This window comes from Lissotriton helveticus, chromosome 11 (genome assembly GCF_964261635.1).
Source record: "Lissotriton helveticus chromosome 11, aLisHel1.1, whole genome shotgun sequence".
Taxonomy (NCBI): domain Eukaryota; kingdom Metazoa; phylum Chordata; class Amphibia; order Caudata; family Salamandridae; genus Lissotriton; species Lissotriton helveticus.
In genome coordinates this window covers 444,448,489-444,468,854 of record NC_136072.1, presented here as the reverse complement: position 1 = coordinate 444,468,854, position 20,366 = coordinate 444,448,489, and the positions used below count along the sequence as shown (strand labels likewise).

Genomic DNA, 20,366 nt, shown 5'->3' with positions numbered 1-20,366 from the left:
TTGTTGTAAGTGGCACTCATGGTGATCTGCCCATATTCATCAGTCAATGCGTCATTGCAATTTAGCATTCTCAAGTTGTCATAAATCAGACGTGACTAGATCATGCAGTGCTAGGTTTTTATCTTGCATCCGGGTACTTATAGTTTTCCTTCTCGGATTAACAACGCAGGACTATAAAAAAAGCAGGACGAAAAGGGAACACTGGGTTTGGATAACCTACCAGCGTCCATTACAGGCACATATTTTTTAAAAGGGTTTATTGGGATACAGTGCAGAAGGTTGCTTTAACACAACACGCATTTACAATGCAATGGCCTCGGCATTATTAAAGGTAGAGCTATTGGCATTGCTCATGACATTTTTTTTTTTTTTAAATCTTAAATAAATGGCATTGTCATTTACATTAAGCATGGGCGTAAAATCCGTTACGCTCGCGGATTTTTCGTATTTTCGGAGAATCCGCGAACTCTCGCGGATGTGGCGAGAATACGCAAATCCGCGCAAAGCGGATTTTTTGCTTGTGTTCGCACTGCTCGCGGTCCCCGGCGCGGGCAGCAACAATCTCGCACTCGCGAAAGTACAAAAATTACAAGGGGAGGGGTAAAGGAAGTGGCCCAGTCTCCAACTTCCTGTTCAGCAAGCTCCTCCCATAGGGGTGGGTGAAGGAAGTGCCCCATTCTCCAACTTCCTGTTCCTGTCCAGCAAGCTCCTCCCATTGCTTATTCCATTTCCTGGCCACTTTGATTTCGATCTTGACTGGGAAGGATTACTTTTTGTGGTTGCTGCTGGATATTTGGATTTGAGGCCTTTTGGATTACTTTTGGATTCGAAATTTGATTTGACAAAGAAGTAAGTTGATGTTTGTTTGTGGTGATTTTTGTGTGTGTTGCTTTTTTGTTTTTTTCTCGACTTTTTTGGGGGGAAAATCTGCAAGTTCGCGAGCTGAGGATGTTTTTGCTTGTGTTCGCACTGCTCGTGTCCCGCGCAGCAACAATCTCGCACTCGCGAAATTGTAAAAATTACAATTCTGCACATGAATTGAAAACCACCAGGCTTAGTTAACTGTTTTGTTGATTTTTTTTTTAACATGATTCTGGCCAGGGAATGGATGGCATTGGATTGTGGTGATTTTTGTGTGTTTTACGACTTTTTGAGGTGGTGTTGGGGGCTTGCTATGTGGGTGGGGGCCATTTTATTGCCTGGTCCCGTGTGGGTGGGGGTCTAGGGGCCATTTTTAAGCCAGTTTGTGTGCTTTGTGCCATAGGCCTGCACCCAGTGTGCTCTGATGTCATCCATTATGCCCAGGGGGCCCAGAATCTGTCTGTTCGCGGATTTTGCTGGTTTTTCGCCATGTTTGCGCCGTGAAACAACAATCTCGCACTCACGAAATTGTAAAAATTGCAATTTTGCACCGGAAAACCACCAGCAGGCAGCATAAGCCTTCTGAAACTTGATGGATGGCATTGGATTGTGGTGATTTGATTTGTGTTGTGTTTTTTTGACTTTTTGGAGTAGGGGTTGGGGGCTGGCTATGTTGGTGGTGGCCATTTTGAGGCATGGTCCTGGCCATGTGGATGGGGGTCAAGCGGCCATTTTGAAGGCAGGCAGTGAGCTTTGAGACATAGGCCTGCACCCATTGTGCCTTGCTTTCACCCATTGTGCCCAGGCGGAGTCAGGGGTACATGAAAGTACAACCCTCTCTGTGTGTGCTCTCTTGGATCAATGTTAAATTCCTGTTTCCCAAAAATTTAGCAAATCCTAATTTTGAAATTTCCATATTGTGTGGTGTGCACTGTGCACGTGTGTATTCATAAATGCCTACTTGCAAACTGTTTATTGAAGCGCTACACAAGCAACATATATTTACTGATGTTCCTCTGTCTTAGTTTGCTTTTAGGTGCACAAAACTCTGCAACATCGTTTAGCATCAGTGCCAGGAAGAAGTCCTGCTGCGGCCTGTTCCGACATCTGAAGAAGATGGCTCCAAAAAGAGGTGCCCGTAGGTCCTCTTGCAAGAAAGATGTCTCTACTAAGGAGAAGAAGAAGCAAGTGGCACCACTTACCAAGGAGACTGGTGGCTCAACCAATAAATTTTTTGGGGAAAAACAACAAAAAAAACAAATGCCCACCATGAGTGCTGCACAGGTAGCCTGTTTAGTTGTTGAATCACCAACGACCAGTGATGTTGGTTCATCGCAAGAAAGTAGCAGCACACCATCAACACAGGTTGTAACTCATCTCACAAGTACTATTCAACAACCAAAGCCGCAACAACAACTGCATGGGCTACTAGTACAAGCAGAAGAACATGCGCAAGGAGCTGTCCGAGAAGGAGCTGGCCGAGAAGGAGCTGGCCGAGAAGGAGAAGGCCGAGAAGGAGAAGGCGAAGGCCGAGAAGGAGAAGGCCGAGAAGGAGAAGGCCGAGAAGGAGAAGGCGAAGGCCGAGAAGGAGCTGGCCGAGAAGGAGCTGGCCGAGAAGGAGCTGGCCGAGAAGGAGCTGGCCGAGAAGGAGCTGGCCGAGAAGGAGCTGGCCGAGAAGGAGCTGGCCGAGAAGGAGCTGGCCGAGAAGGAGCTGGCCGAGAAGGAGAAGGCCGAGAAGGAGCTGGCCGAGAAGGAGAAGGCCGAGAAGGAGAAGGCCGAGAAGGAGAAGGCCGAGAAGGAGAAGGCCGAGAAGGAGCTGGCCGAGAAGGAGCTGGCCGAGAAGGAGCTGGCCGAGAAGGAGCTGGCCGAGAAGGAGCTGGCCGAGAAGGAGCTGGCCGAGAAGGAGAAGGCCGAGAAGGAGCTGGCCGAGAAGGAGAAGGCCGAGAAGGAGAAGGAGAAGGCCGAGAAGGAGAAGGAGAAGGCAGAGAAGGAGAAGGCCGAGAAGGAGAAGGCCGAGAAGGAGAAGGCCGAGAAGGAGAAGACCGAGAAGGAGAAGACCGAGAAGGAGAGGTCCATGGAGACTTGCAAGTAGAGGTCAGTGAAGATGCCCATGTAGCGGCGCATGGAGCGGTGCAAGTGCCCACAATGGTTGTTCTTCCAGAAGTAGGGGCACAGGAGGAAATTGACTTTGGAGCCGGGGTATCATGTCAGGAAGACGAAGCCACTCCTCCTGATGATTCATTTTCTCCCAGCTCCCCAGCAAGGAAAAGATCAAGGAGGGTGTGTAGAAGTTCCTCTTCAAGCCCCGCTCCATCAGATGATGATCTGGATCTAGATTGGCAACCATCTCCGACGTCTGAGAGGGAGGCACACCATGAGCTGCGAAAGGTATCAAATGTTAAAAGGAAGGGCCCCGGAAAGCTCATACTTATGGATCCGAACGTCGGACTTGATGAAGTGGTTCATTCTGATGTTGATGAACAGGATGACAGCAATGACCTAGTGATCACACACGTCATTCCAGCCACACCGGCCATGCAGCAGACAGACATTTATACCCTATCCCGACGTCATGCTGAGCGTGACCCTGGCGACGTGGCACTGGTAGCACCACCAACGCAGTCAAGTAGTACAACAAGTTCAACAAAACCTACAGCTCCCATATTTTCTCCCCAGAAGGGGACTCCATCCAGCTCGACTCCCTCAAGTAAGGTTGCTGCAATAATTGCACAACCCAGTAGATGTCTGCAAGGCTCATCCACCACTGCTTCATCTGGCATTGGCAGCAGTATCACCTCGTGCGGCAAAACCAGAAGTTTCCAGTCCCCAGTTTGGAACTTTTTTAGTGTCCATGAAAAGTATGATAACATAGCCGTTTGTTGCATTTGTAAGACTAGCGTTAGCCGTGGTAAGACTGGTACCAACTATGGAACCGGAGGCCAGATAGGTCATCTTGAAAGAAAGCACGCTGTCGAATGGTTTCCGCACCTAGCAAACGTCAAGGGAAAGCGATCCCAAAGGGCAAGTGGCCAAAATATACCCATACTAGGTGTTTCATCTGAAGATGACGGGGAGGTAGAAGAAGCGTCAGACATGTGTCCGGTTGCACCCAGTACCCCTGGCAGCACCACACCCTCCGGAACACATAGGAGGCACACTGAGAGTCTGGGAGACACACCAATGCGGAAAATGTCAACACTGATCAGAAGTGGGTCGAAGAAGGCATCAGCATCATCCCGTAAATTTGTCCAGCGCACCATTTCAGGCATGTTCTCCTCAGATGTGCAATTTCAACGCAACCACCCAACTGTACGCCTGTATAACACTAAGCTGGCTAAAATGCTAGCGGTGGACCTTCTCCCTTTTTCGTTTGTCGAAGGTGTGGGTTTCCTTGAACTCGTGGCAACACTGGCCCCTAAATGGAAGGTTCCTAGCCGGTTCTATTTTGCCAGGGTTGCTGTTCCAGCACTACATAAAGAGGTGCTTGAGTTGGTGGGGGCAGCTTTGCAGAAGAGTGCTGTTCACACTATACACCTGACAACAGACATGTGGACCAGTTGCCAAGCCCTTGATTACATGTGCATCACTGCACACTGGGTCTCTTTTTCAGGAGTCATAAAACAGATAAATGCAGGTGGTGACTTGGTCGAGATTTTTAAGGGTGCTCGTAAACATGCAACATTAGCCATGTTTGGCATGGAGAAAAGTCATACTGCAGTCAACATTTTGGCTGACTTTAACAAAAAGGTCTCGCAATGGCTGCCCCCAAGACATTGCAAGGTTGGTTATGTTTCTACAGATAATGGCAGCAATGTAGTTAGGGCCATGGAGGACGGTTTCTATTTCAGAGTGCCGTGTTTGGCGCACTGTATCAACCTTGTTGTGCAAAATTTTTTGAAAAAAAGAACGTGCAGTCGACAAAACACTGACCATCTGCAGAAGAATATGCACACATTTCAACCATTCTTTTAAGGCCCGGAAGGAGCTGAGGCGCAAGCAAAATGAACGTAGAATGCCAGTGAAAGCACTTATCCAGGAGGTGGCAACACGTTGGAACTCAACCTTCTACATGCTTGAGCGTCTGCATGAGCTGTTTCCAGTAGTCAATGAGTATTTCTACAACCTGGGTGGTGATACCACAGAAATGATGCTAGCGGTGGAGCAATGGCAGCTAGTTAAAAGCCTGACAGACATGCTTCGTCCTTTTGAGGTCTTCACGCGTGACGTCAGCAGGGAGGACTGTTCTTTGAGCAAAGCTATCCCATTGTTGCTGAAGCTCGAGCACCAAGTCAAGGTGGTGTCTTCACAATTAAAGGACGTTGGAAAGAACGAAGCACATGAGTTGGCGCAGAGATTATTACAACGCCTAGTTAGCAATGAACGGCTTGTAAATATCAAGAAACAACAGCACTACATTTGTGCTACTATTCTGGATCCACGTTACAAAAAGCCATTGTTTGGCAAAGTAATAATTCCTTTTGAAACATCGGATGTTACAGAGTACAAAGGTTGGCTAGCTCAGTCAGCCATTCGTTTTGAAAGAGAGCGGAAGGAAACTGTAGGAGAAGACAGTACTACTAGTGAATCAGCAGGCCATCAGGCATCCCAAAAAAGCACTTCTGCATCTGTGCCTGTGGCAGAAGTGAGTGTCTTTTCCTCTGAGCCGTTAACCACACCAGCAACCGTATCATCTGCACCAGGCCCAGGCGATATGTCTGAAGCGGGTTGGCTAACTCAGCTAGGGTTTCCTTGTCCTAGAAAGGACACAGAAGTGCAAAGTACAGGAATCCGGGAGGACATTCTTTCAATGGTGCAGGCCTATCTGGATGACTCAACAGAGGTCAATATTACTGAGGATCCATTGGCGTATTGGCATGGGAAAAGAAAAATATGGCGAGAGCTCACCAACCTGGCTATCAATTACTTGTCTTGCCCCCTCGCAAGCGTGTCCTCAGAACGTGTTTTTAGTTCTGCTGGTGGCATTGTGACTTCCAAAACGTCCCGCCTCTTGCCCGCAAATGTGGAGCGGCTCACCTTGATAAAGATGAACCAGCACTTCATACCACCAGATTACAGAGTACGAGAATCCACGCAGGAAGAAGAGGACACCGACCTACCTGAGGAAAGTTCTCCTCAGTTACTAGAAGTAACCCCGACTGATGATTTAGCAGAGTATGAGGACGAGTTCTGCTTCCCTGACAGCGAGTTCTGAAAATGAGTCAATCATTCATTAATTTTAAATTTAGTCCTCCTTATTCACTTTTATTCCTGTGTGTCTGTCTTTCTTTAGCAAGTGCTTCATCACATTCCCAACAAAACTGTAATCAACCAATAAAACAACAAGCCCATCAACAGAACGGTCTTGATTTTGATGCCGCAGCATTCCTCAGGTTAACAACAGTTAGTTGACAAGAACTCAGTCCTGGTCGTCTATCCTGAGTCCTCCTCCTCCAGACTCACCCTATCCATTACCCATAATGCTGATGCCTGGATTCTGCACAATGAAGAAACTTACGTTGACGAGTCCCCTAACGCCTTAGGACACTGTGAATTCCAGGTGGAGCCAGCCCTCAAACACAAATTACAGGTAAGATAAGCGTTTGGATGGGAGGTAGTATAATGGAGTGTTCGGAGAGGCGAGAGAGTGACAGTGGTACTCGCAGTAAAGTCCTAGGGCTCTTGAATTAACAAACTCTGTGACAGGCATTTACTTTGGAAAACATTTGGCCTATTACACGTGAACGTTTAGGCGTTATTATTGCTCGCTTGCCTGTCTCAGGGGTGCTGTCTATGGGGCTTCTAGGTTTTTGGGTTGTGTGAGCACCGCTGCCACATTTCTAATGTGGATTGCTTTTGTTTCGCAGAAAATCCACGCCGGGAAACTCCAGTTGGGGCCCTGCTGCAGAACGCCTTAGGACACTGTGAATTCCAGGTGGAGCCAGCCCTCAAACACAAATTACAGGTAAGAGAAGCGTTTGGATGGGAGGTAGTATAATGGAGTGTTCGGAGAGGCGAGAGAATGTCAGTGGTACTCGCAGTAAAGTCCTAGGGCTCTTGAATTAACAAATTCTGTGACAGGCATTTACTTTGGAAAACATTTGGCCTATTACACGTGAACGTTTAGGCGTTATTATTGCTCGCTTGCCTGTCTCAGGGGTGCTGTCTGTGGGGCTTCTAGGTTTTTGGGTTGTGTGAGCACCGCTGCCACATTTCTAATGTTGATTGCTTTTGTTTTGCAGAAAATCCACGCCGGGAAACTCCAGTTGGGGCCCTGCTGCAGAACGCCTTAGGACACTGAATTCCAGGTGGAGCCAGCCCTCAAACACAAATTACAGGTAAGATAAGCGTTTGGATGGGAGGTAGTATAATGGAGTGTTCGGAGAGGCGAGAGAGTGTCAGTGGTACTCGCAGTAAAGTCCTAGGGCTCTTGAATTAACAAACTCTGTGACAGGCATTTACTTTGGAAAACATTTGGCCTATTACACGTGAACCAACACGATAACAGTGTTCAGTAAAACGAACTTACTGCAAAACCACCACCCACCAGGCTCAAAAGTAGTAAAAAACAGGTATGCTCAGATAAAGTTTGAAAAAGTATATTTATATCCCTAACAAAATAATCTCCCGCAAGACCCTCCCTAACCCCAACAAATAAATAGTCCATCAAAAGTCCCCAAAAAACCCAACTCCCAATTCCCACCCCCCAAAAGTCTCTAAAAAAGGGGCAAGGGACACTCTACGGATGCAGGTTGTTCACTTTGGCCTCCAGGGCATCATGCCTTAGGGCCAGGGCATCGTACTCCTCCCGGAGCATGGCGTGATCTAAGCGGAGGCCCTCCATCACCTTTTTGTACTCCTCCCATTTCTTAACCTCCGCCTCCAGGTTGGACACTCTGCGGAGTGCACGGCGCAAGCGTGCCTTTACAGTACTGTGAGGAGGTGCAGCCTTTGCTGCTCGGCGGTGGCGTCTTCCAGCACGGCTCTGGTTGGCTGGAGCACTGCGCTTACCGGCAGAACGTGGGGTCACGGCGGAGGATGCAGTAGATGTAACATTTGATGCACTTGAGTGCGTGTCGTCCCCCTCCATTTCCACCAGCCGGCGATATTGCGCAACAGTGGCATCCAGCCTCCGTTGCCGGGCCAGTACAGCCAGCATACTCCTGCTCGGTTTTGCAGTTTTAGTATTACCAACTATAGAAGAAAGAAAGACAATCTGTAACGAATGCTCTTTAAAAATATGATTAACACAAAATGATTCAGCAGGAAGTTGTGTCACAGTACAACTAGCAACTAGCCAGCGCAGTACAAATCTATTCAGGCCAGTATCATGGGCGTCTGCATGGAGGGGCAAGGTGGGGCGCTTATGGTTTGGTGCTCTTTCATATGAAAGAGATCTGGCAGAAGTGAGTGACTTTTCCTCTGAGCTGTTAACCACACCAGCAACCGTATCATCTGCACCAGGCCCAGGCGATATGTCTGTTTCCCTCCCTCTCTCTCTCTCTCTCTCTGTCTCCATCTTTCTGTCTCCCTGTGTCTCCCTCTACCTCGCGGTCTCTCTCTCTCTCCCTCCCTCACCCTCCCTCTGGCTCCCTCCCTCTCTCTCTCTCTCTCCTTCTGTCTTCTTCTCTCTCTGCCTCTATCTGTCTGTCGGTCCCAGCCTGCTGTAATTACCATATTGTAATTTGTCACTGGGCCAGCACTGGATACACATCATATGCTATCTAAGAGTCATATAGTACCATGATCCAGCTTACCTGTACTCTCCACCACCACTGCCTGCTTCCTCACAGTCTGATTGTCCTCTGGCGCCGCATCCTCCACAGAGTAGTCCTCAGACTCGGAGTCGATCACGATCACGTCCGAGCTGGCCCCGCCACCAGATGTTCCACCTAAAAAATATATTTAAGACTGTTAGATTACACCACTCACTAGTATTTGGTTTAGGAAGGAAGAAATTTGAAAACAGAAAAATTAATTGACTGTCTACTCTAGTCTAAAGTAAAAATGTCCCTCCTTCCAGGGAAGGCTGTTGTCTTGCTGCTTTTCTTTGTCACAATTGATGAATGCTTGCTTAATTTTAACACACCATTTTTCTCTGAACAGGCAGACGCTGGACTTCTACGGACAAGAGCAACATCAACTAAACCAGGTGAAAGCTCGGCTCGACCACAAGAAATGTGTTCCAACTTCCATTACTCATCAACTCAGCAGCAAGCACTTTTCCTTTTCCAGCTAACTTTATTTTAATATATGTGTTTACTTTTAATGAAGCTTTTAAACTTGAATAGACTCTGTGGTTTTTTGGTCCTCCAGACTAGAGTGACTGAGCGAAAGGTTTTGTAATTTTTGCAAGGAGGAGTCCGTGCCGCTGACACTACCAGGTTTATACAGTGTGCCAAACACACCACTCTGAAATATTATGACTCTGGTCTTTCGTGTCCATAGTTTGGTTTGTGGAGATTTGTCCCTGCAACAGTAGTATTATTGATTTTGCTCCTATCTAAACACTGTTTCGAAAAAATTAAATTAGGAACGCTTGGACAACAATAGGTCCTCTATATTTAAATGAAAACTTACTGGGGCCAGCAAAGGAGCACTCGCCGCCCTGGCCTGCATCCTCCTCCTTTGGAACCACTGCATCCACTGTTTCTATCCACTTGCCCCAGGGCGGACCTGACGTACAACATGAAAGAAAGAACAGAAAAAATTGATGATTGCTGCGTGTCGATGTCCTTGTCAACCAAATCAAACATTTAGAAAGAACAAGAACCAACTATTTCAGCCAAAAAGAGGGCTACAAAGGAAGGACTGCACCTGACCCTCTACTCTAGGGGCAGATTTACAAGCCCTTTTGCAGCTCTTTTACTCCGTTCTTGCGTCACTTTTGTGACGCAGCGCCACAACAAGAGAGGCGCCATGGTGTGGCGTATATTAACAACGTGACGCATATGGGAGATGCATCCCATTCTAAAGCCCTGCGCCATAAGGGAGCGTTCCAGCGCAAGGGAGGGCGTTCCTGCGCAGGAACGCATGCTAAAAGTGGCTATGGGGAATAGATAAAATTTCAATCAGTCATTTAGGACAATGATCCGTCACTGAAACCCTGTGCCTGCATGAAGCAGACTTACGGCTTGACGCAGCATTGCTGGAGCTGCGCCATCGTTGCAACGCAACTCCATCAATGAGCTGCCTTTACGGCACCGATGCGTAACGCTTCGGTGACGTTTTGGCACCATGGCGTGCCGCATTGAAAATACGGCGCACCATGGGTGGTGCTGGCGTGCCTCACACTTTGCAGGGATGCGCAGGTAATTGCTAATCTGACCCTTGGGGGCATACTTACGAGTTCTGAGCTGGACACCTCCAGATGTGCACCAGAACAAATGCGTAACGCAAAACTAACCTTGCGTCACGGCAGATGCGCTGCAATTACAATGCGGCAAACCCTGGCGCAAGGGTAGGCAGATGCGTGACGCATCTCGTGACGAAAGAGGGGTGCATCTCTACAGTCGCATCGCAGGCGCGATGCAACTCTAGCAATGCTCAGGGCTGCCCAATACTCAACATACCGCATCAGTCCTTACGCCTGCTTCAAGCAAGCAGGCATAAAGAATTGACGTAGCAGCGTCGCGGAAGTGCCTGCGTTAAATCTTGTAGATTTCACGCAGGCACTTTTGCGAGGCACACATCTGCCTGACCGCCACCCGCCCCCCTCCCCCTGCGTGGGAACGCTCCCATTGTGGCGCAGGCCCAGGTCTTAACGTGGCGCATCTCCCTAGATGCATCACGTCGTACATGACTCGCAGGGATGCGCCACGTTTACGTCGCTGTGCGTCAGGTAAGGCAGCGTAAACGTGGCGCAAGGGGCTTGTAAATCTGCCCCTTTGTGTCTAGCATTACGCAGTTCTGTAAAGTACACTCATACATTACTCAGCCCAAATAAATGAACACATAATAGAAAACAAATAAGCAGTGGCACCGCCACAGAGAAGGAGAGCAGTGCACCTGAAATGCACAGAAGATTTTGAAATATTAATTTACCTCTCCTATCAATGTAATCAGCAGCATTATTGCTCTTTGTAAAAAAGTTAAAGCAAACATTTGCAATATTATATAACACACAGAGCAGGAGAAAAAACAGAGTAGTGACGAGTGATGAAAAAATTGCTACTACTACTCACCAAGCCCGGGGACCTCCACTCCCAGCAGGTCGAGCAGGTCGTGCTCCCGGTCCAGGATGTCGGTCCAGCGGTGGGTCACCTGATTATAGGTGCGCTGGACCCCCGTGATGTTAAAAAGGGCCCGGCACACCTGCCCCCACCGCTTCCGTCGCTCCTGGCTGTTGGTGTAACCGGCAGCGATCCTGCCGCCTGCCGCGATGGTCCTGGGGAGACGGCGCTGCACATAATAAACAAGTGAGCCCACCTCCTCAGGACTGAAGATCTCCCGGGGCACCACCATTTCCGCCCTCAAGCGGCCACACGGGAGCCGGGCACGGGCTGCGGCGGCCGTCTTGGGCAGCTTGACTGCTGTCTTCACCATGTTCTGGGCAGGTAAGGAGATAAAATGAAAAAGAATAAGAGTAGAAAAGAAGGAAATAAAAGTTTTAAAAAGTAGTTGAAAAGTAAACAAAAGTAGACTAAAACACAAAAATATAGACCTAGAAAACAAGAGGGATAGAAAAAAAGTTTAATAGATCAAAAAAAAAAAAAACAAGCAAAGGATGGCAGAGATATACAGAGGATAGAAACACCATGCCCAGACACATAGGAATGAATGAAAAACAAGATGGCCGCCCGAACACGTGCGTGTAAGTAAGTTCGCAAGCGATTTCTCTAGCGAACTCGTGCGAACTTGTATTCGCAAGGCGCTCATCGCGCGAGATTACACATAGCGGGCGGAAACGGAAATACGTCACGCAAACAAAATGGCGGCGCCCATAGTCAACCTTGTGGTAACTCGCACGAGTTCGCGGCTTCCACGGTCAATTTCGCACGACGCCGCGCCTCGCGAATAGGGCGAAATTACCGAAAAACGAGTTTTGCAAAAGCAAAACCAACAAGCAGGTGCAAAAGTTCGAGCTCATCATTTGTAACCATTTCCCTGTAGTGCTTCCTGAAGGGGCCCTCCAGAATCCGGTTGCCTACTTGCAACTATTGTGTGACCCTGCTCTGACAGTCACAGAATAGTTACAAGTATGCCATTGCATCCTGTTAAAATTTTTTTACATTGCAACAAAAAGGAAAGGGAGCAGACAAGCAGGTGCCAGCCTTCATTAATGTCAGTTGGGGCAGGGCAGGTGTTGTTGTTTGCAAAACGTAAAGCACTAAGCAGGTGTGCTTTGCTTTGCCTCAATAATGTACACTCACTGGTCAATCAGAGGGTGCTGTGATGACACCGAGGGTGGCATGGGTGTGCCAGCCAGAGGGTGGCATGGGTGAACCAGAGTGCCAGTGTTGACAGGATGGCAGTGCTTTGCTTTGCCTCAATAATGTACACTGGTGAACCAGAGGGTGCTGTGATGACACAGAGGGTAACATGGGTGAGCCAGAGGGTGGCATGGGTGACCAAAGAGAGTGCCAGTGGTAACAGAGGGTGGCAGTGATGAAGAAAGCCTTGCAAACAGGCTGGGCACGTAGAAACAACAAGTTCGCAAAACTGGCGACCCGACAAGTAAGTTCGCAATTTGCGAAATTGTACAAAACACTCGCGAACTTGCAGAAACCCGTGCGAACACACCCCCCCACAAAAATACGCAAATCCGCGAGAATTCGCGGATTTTCGCAATCCGCAAATACGCAAATCCGCAAATTCGCGGATTGCGAATCCGCAAAATACGCCCATGCTTAATTTACATTGCCAATAGCTTAATCGTTAAATAAATGTCATTGTTATTTACAATGCCAATAGGTTAATCGCTCGCAAATGCATGACCTATTGCATTTACACCCACACAGAGCCACACACCCAAAGCCACCCACCCACACACATACAGAGCCACCCACAGAGCCCCCCACACACACACACACACAGATCCACACACACACACACACAGAGCACCCCCCACACACACACACCCACCCACACAGAGCCCCCCCCCACACACAAACATGCGGAGACGAGGCTTGGCCACATCCGCAGTCATTTCATTCTGACAACGGCACATGTGGTACAAACAGAACATGAATTTTTATGTTAATCTTGAAAGAAGTGAAGGATTGCATTGCCCTGGACACGCATGCACGCACACCCACCCACAGGCACACACACTCACGCACAAATGCTTTTACATACACAGGCAAACACACACACAGAGGCAAACACACATACAAAGATGCGCACACACGCCCAGGCACGCGCGCGCGCGCACACACACACACACACACACACAGAGATGCACACAGATGCGCACACAGAACCAGGCACGCACACAGATGTACATACACAGAGATGCACACACGCCCAGGCACGCGCACACACAGATGCACACGCGCCCAGGCACGCACCCACACAGATGCGCAAACATACACGAGCACACACAGGCACGCACACACACACACAGGCACACACATACATGGATGCGCACACAGGCACACTCAGACATGCATTCACATACAAAGGCAACCACACACAGGCATGTACACATACACAGATGCACACACGCTCAGGCACGCTCACACAGACACACACGCACACACACACACACACACATTCATGTTTCCGTCTGCGAGAAAGAGTTAATTCCAAACTCCGAGTGTTCACATCTAAGACAAGAACAGAATTTTCTATAACAAAACTGCCCAATCAGAAGTAGTGTCAGAGCTCCAAGGGGCTGAAAACAGCATTTCAGACCAGCAGAAAACAAAACCAGAACTACACCTCGAAAGAGGCCCATCAGGGTTTGTTTTATTCTGACTACCGCAAAAGGGACACAAACATAACATTCCTTTTCAGTTACTAATGACAGCAGTCCCTACTATTTTAGATTCCTTTCAAACCCTCTCATGCTCTGCAGGTGACACTACAGCGCTGCCTGAATGAGAAGAGCATTGCACTTCAGCGGAAATATCTGAATTAGAGGCACATCTGGGGGCACCAGCAGAGCTTTACATGGATTGAAACAACTGGGCAGATGCAATTAGGGACGTGGGTTAAAAACATGCGCGCATAGGTGCCTCCCCCCACCCCGCTGGTATTTTGCTGCTTCTGTCATTGCCTCCAGATATACAATACAAAAGTAACATTACTCCTACAACAAGCCAGGACTATTGGCTTTGTCATTGCTTGTAAGTTGTGTAAGATAAATAAGAGACAACTTTGGCTTCGTTGTATAGAACATTGAACATGCTTCCGTTTTGAAATGATGAGACTGTGAGAGAACCAGTCTCTCTGACATTACATCATATACAGTGAAGGGCGGCACTGCTGCAGAATTAACATTTATTTTTTTCACCCTGAGGGTGAGGGCAAAAACGGAGAGACCGATAGGAACTCGTCTTAGCAGCTGCTTTTTAGATCCGCCGGTGCTGAGTACCAGCAGGACCCGGCTCACTTAAAACACGGAGCTCGTGGTCAAAAACAAAAGCTCCGACATGTGTACCAAAGTCTTACCGTCCATATTTGTCAACAAACCTCATTCAGGTGGGAAACTCCAGATTTCTAAAGCAGAAAAGTGGCTGATTTTGGCTGACTCCTGCCAGAAATATCCTTTGCTTTAACAGAAGTCAGTATGACGGATGCATTCTTCCGATTCAGTTTTTTTTTATCTTCCCCTTACCTCTTCTGAAATGTTGGCATGTGTGCCCATCGGTTCCCGATTTTCGGCCATGCTCTTAAATGAAAGCTGCTCCCTGGAACCTCCGACAAGGACTGCCGGACTCCACATCTCACTAGGGCGAGGGACGGGTGCAAGGACTGCCGGACTCCGCATCTCACCAGGGCGAGGGACGGGTGCAAGGACTGCCGGGCTCCGCATCTCACCAGGGCGAGGGACGGGTGCAAGGACTGCCGGGCTCCGCATCTCACCAGGGCGTGGGACGGATGCAAGGACTGCCAGACTCTGCTTCTCACCAGGGCGGGGGACAGGTGCAAGGACTGCCGGTCTCCACTTTGCACCAGGGCGGGGGACGGGTGCAAGGACTGCCGGTCTCGCTTCTCACCAGGGCGGGGGACGGATGCAAGGACTGCCAGACTCCGCTTCTCACCGGGTCCAAGGACTGTCAGACTCCACTTTGCACCAGGGCGGGGGACGGGTGCAAGGACTTCCGGTCTCGCTTCTCACCAGGGCGGGGGATGGGTGCAAGGACTGCAGAGGGGGCGGACCGGGTTATCAGCATGGCTGGCCTCCATTTTGGAAGCCAGCCAATGGGGGAGAGAGGCGGGTTCAAGCCCCCATTCTACAAAACATTAAATCTCTCTCAGAGACTGCGCAAGCGCAGCCTACGGTCCTCGACCTAAAAAGGGAGGAGCGTATTAAAATTTGGGTCAATGAAGCGGATGTGGTTCGGAGACACAAGCATAGCTCCCAAACCCGCCACATCATGTGGGTCAATTTGAGGCAGAGGTGGATTTTTAGCCAGCAGCACACTGTATGCTTGAATTTTTTTTAAACATATACTTGCTATAATATATAGTAAAATTACAAGTTCAAGAATGTAATATACCACCACTGGCTGACATTGAACATACATGGCTACTATTCCAATGAATATAATGGGAGTGAACTGTATTACCAGTATATAGCTTTGGAGTTAATGCAGACAGACAGGATTTTGAAATCACTGTGCTCTGAAAACTAGAGTGAACGAGAATGCAAAGCTAATCGGACAGCGAACAAGTGAAAAACCATGACCTCATCATGCCTCTCACCCCTCTAATTCATGCTTAGCTCTTGAGGTTGAGGAAGAGAGAGGACAAGTTGGGTGTCACCAACTGGTCTAGATCAACTTTAGGCTTAAAAAAAATGCACGAGAAATATACAAACAGGACTACATACTCATAGATTATGAGATATAAAAGCACCCATGCAAACAAATAACAGATCGCGACCAATATACAGATACTCATGCTCACAAGCACACATTCGAACACAATGTATCCATGAACACATGCAGAGGCAAAGTAAAACATTAATAGACATTACTCAGACAGACATACATAAAGGCATCTACGTATAGATATCCCTACTTATTGGCCAACAAAAATAAAGTGTAATATGCTCAGACACGCAAAAATCACAAGCACTCGAGGCACATATGTGGAGACGAATGGGCATAAAAGTGGTCTGTGAATAACCTGTTCCAAGAGAGAGTATCAGAATGTGATAACTTAAACCCCCATTTTCTAGTGGTCTTTATTTACTCTGACCCCCTTGCAACGTTATTGAGATTGAAATCGGTTATCTCTGTATCATGTTTTTGTTTGGAGTCCGCATGATGGTGGATGGAAAATTAGAGTGATCCACAATACGTACATCACTTCTTTTAATTCAAAGTCAAAGTCAAAAGGCTTTATTTCGATAAAAAGAAATTATCATAGAAGCAACATAAAAACACAATACACATTTTAAAAAGAATCAATAAAACACACATAAGATACTTTCCAGATTTGGCTAGCAGTTCATAAAAAGAGTAAATTTTCTAAGAATGAATTAAACAGTTAATTTTAGCCTTTTAAGACGGATGGACCAAGCCCATGATAAAAATTTAGCTAAAACACAAGCATAGGTAGGACGGCTGTCAGACATTAAAATCCTGATTGCGGTCACATGGCTGGTAGTACCTAGCTGCCGACAAATTCTTAAGCCAAACTCTCCTTGGAATTGCATACTCTGAGCATTCAAACAAGAAATGCGCCATTGTCTCTGGTTTTTTTGAGCACGCAGGGCAGAGCTCTATGGTTTGTGCGTGTGATTTCCAGCTTGAGGTAAAAGAATAGAGGGGAAGGGTTCCTGCTCTAAATTTGAAATATAGAGCCCTATCAAAGGGTTTTTCTATAATGTCAAGATACGCTTCCCGTTTAGGTTGGTCTTTGAATTTCAAGAAGTCCTCACTTAGCCTGCCAATGGTAGAACTGGTATTTCTTTTAGTGGAGATCCAATCCCAGTAAAGTTTCTTCAACGTAAACTTCGGTGGAGAAGATCTATTTATCCACGCTTCATTTAGGCCCAGGTTAGCTAGGAGCAGCTTCATGTCTCTTAACCATTTGATTTTATGCCACCCAGGTAATGACATGATTTCTGCGAGGCCTTGGGCATATTTACTGAGTTCCTCCACACGCCACAGCCGCGCCCATAGCAAGAGTGGCCGAAATTTCGCGAGATCATCAATTTGGCGACATCCTAGGTCCAACATTTTAATTTGCCTACTGATGATGGCTACATAAGGAGGAAATAACATTATCTGCCTCCTGGAGGCTTGGGATGTACGTCTACAACAGAGGCCTTTTTCAGTGGGAGTTTCTCTGCAATGTTAGGAGGAAATCTGATTTTGTTGTATTGGTGTGAGAAATTGGGTTACTGATTGACTGGTGTGTAGGCCCTGGTTAAGTAACAACCACACTCCTTGTCAGGTTAAGGCACAACCAAATGTCAAATTATTGTGTGATCAACCCTCTTGCAGCTTGGCGCAGAGCAGTCACGTTTAACTTAAAGTTATTAGTAAATTATTTGGGCAACACTTCAAATAATGAAATGGGGAAAACACCACACATAAAAACCCAATCCAAGTTAGAAATAAAGGGCAACATCTAATAAATAAAACAAGACCAAAATGACAAAAATGCAATCAGTAGTACCAGAGTTATGAATTTTTAAGGAATCAAATCTCAAGTAGCACCTAAAAATACAAAACGCCAATCGCGGTTATCAGGTAAAGCTGGACCAGATCAAAGTAAAATGTTCAGAATGACTGTGATGGAGCAGCGGTTGGAGCCAGTCCGAGATTAGTTCCACAGAAGGTTTACCTACTTAAGTATAGAACCAAGAGTTATGCTCACTTTGGAAAGTGTCACGGCGAGCATGGAAAGCGTGTCGGGCAATTATTGGTGTGGTGCGAAGAGTAAGCTAGGAATCGTGGACAGGCGGGCTGGAGCTACATGTTTGCGGCCCTCTGTGGGCAAATGATGCTGCTGTGCGAAGAAACTGGCTGGTGGCGGCTCGTGCCGAATATTGGTGCGAGCGGTGAGGTCTCTGTACAAACTGACATGTTTTGGGTCATGAAGAGCCCAAAACCTTGAATTGAGAGCCTGTGAGCCACACTGTGGATCCAGGACCAGAGTGGCACCACTTGGGGGGTGGGGGGACTAGCTGCAGTGGGATTCAAGAGCTGGTGGGGAGCCTTTTATGTCCCTGAGACTCAGTTCAGGAGGACAGCAGACTAGCCCTTCAAGTCACTCTGTGGTCCTGGGTTCAAGATTAAGTTGCAGGTCCAATTCTTCTTCCCCAGGCAAGAGGGAAGCAGGTCAGCCCAGCAGGGCAGCAGATCCTTTAAAGCAGCAGTCCAGCAGAGTGGCAGTCCTTGTAGCAGCACAGGAGTCCTCCTTCCTGGCAGAGCATCCACAGGTCCAGAAATGTACTGAAGTGGTGGTGTCTGAGGTCCAGTATTTATACACAGTTATGTCCTTGAAGTGGGGAGAAGCTTCTAGACACAGGCCTCTGAAGTGCACAGATGTCCTGCCGTGATGGCTCTAGCTTCAGACTAACTTCAGGGGGCTTGCAAGTTTTTTGTATGATAGGACATAGCGTATTCAAGTGTAAGTGGGGCTAGGCACAGCTCCGCTCACCCATCTTGCCAGTGATGGCCTATCCAGTCACACCTAAGCTCCTCATTGTATATTCCTCCTAGACAGGCACACACAAAGACCAAATGCCAGCTGCACCTAGCCATGTGACCCAGAGACAAGCTGCAGGCACCAAATGGCTAAGGCAAGAAAACTAAACTGCCATTTTCAGAATTACAATTTAAAATCCAACTTCACCATAAGTTAGGATTTTAAATTGTGATTCCAGAGACTCCAAACATGAACTGGGCATCCCTTCTCATTTGGAAATTACACTTATAAAATGTAATAAAGGTAACTCCAATGTTGTCCTATGGGACAGATGGGCCTTGCTGTAGTGTAAAATGCATTTAAGAGTTTTTCACTACTACGTAAAACTTAAAAGGAGTACTACTTTTTAGGTACATTGTAACCTGCCCTCAGGGCTGTTCAGAGCCTACCCAAGGGGTGATATATGTATTAAAAAGGAAGGTTTGGGCATGGAAAAAAGGTGCATATCGCCAGCTCGAAATGACAGTTTAAACTTCACACACAGGTTCTGCAATGGCAGGCCTGAGGCATGTTTAAGGGGCTATTTAAGTGGGTGGTACAATCAGTGTAGCAGGTGCTTATATTTACAGGCCCTGGGCACAAGTAGTGCCTCTTTACTAGGGAGTTATAAGTAAATTAAATATGCCAGTTGGGTATAAACAAATGTCACCATGTTTTAGGGAAAGAGCACAAGCACTTTAGCAGTGGTTATCAGTGGTAAAGTATGCAGTCAGAAGGCCAGCAAAAACAGGGTCTGAAAGCTAAAAGTTAGGGAAAAACCATGCCAAGGATGCCAGGTCTAAGAATTGGGTTTAGAATGCATGTATGATTTGTGATTGATTTCTGGAAATAATATAATTATTCACTAATGAATTTTGAGTAAATAAAATGATGAATTGAGGAAGGTAATCGTCTTGGGTATTAATTGAGTGTTTGGGCTTAAAAGAGTTGTGTTTTGTGTTGAGGTTGTGGCATAGAGAGGGAATGTTTGGGGACGCAGCACAGAGCTCAAGATAGTACTACAGAAAGCACCCATTTATCGGAGGTAATTCTGTCACACTGAGGGAGAAAAATACTCAGTCGCCCCCAACACTGCTGTTAAATGGAAGGAGAATCACTACTTTAAAGAGGAGGCTATCCGGTTTGAGCTAGCTCTGCCATTGCCCCAGAAACATCTTGTGTAAAGATCATGGAAGACAGCGTAACCTGGAAAGTGCTGGTGAACCTGCCTTTCAGTGGATGTTGGTACCCCCAGACCATCCTCTCGCTTAGTGCTTTCGAGAGGTGTACCTTAAGGTGGAATACTGGAGGACGCCCATTGATTTGGCTAGATCTGTGTTCTTTTTCATCTTCTCCAGCATCTTCTCAACCTGAGGTCCGAAGAAATGCTCCCCCATTAAAAGCCACATTAAGAAGGTGGTGTTGGACTTTGGGCCAGAAATGAGTGATTCTAGTCAAGTGTCATGCTGTAGGAGCATGCTAGCATTTATGCCTGTGGAGATATCCGCACCCTCCAAGCACCCCTAATATTAGCATTGGATAGGACATTGCCTTCTGCCACCAGCTCTTGTTACCTTTTTCTTAGTGCCTCAGAGAGGCGCTTGATCAGTTATTCCATTTACTCCCAGTGGTGTCTATCCCAGAGGGAGAAGGAAATTACGATATGCAAAACGGTGATGGATTAAAACCATGATCTA

General features: G+C 47.4%; 1 protein-coding gene across 1 annotated transcript in view; it reads right to left on the bottom strand.

Moving 5' to 3' along the window:
• SERPINE2 (serpin family E member 2) overlaps nt 1–20,366 on the bottom strand; it is a 428,055-nt gene that overhangs the window by 62,414 nt on the left and 345,275 nt on the right. The gene's annotated exons all lie outside the window — the stretch shown is intronic.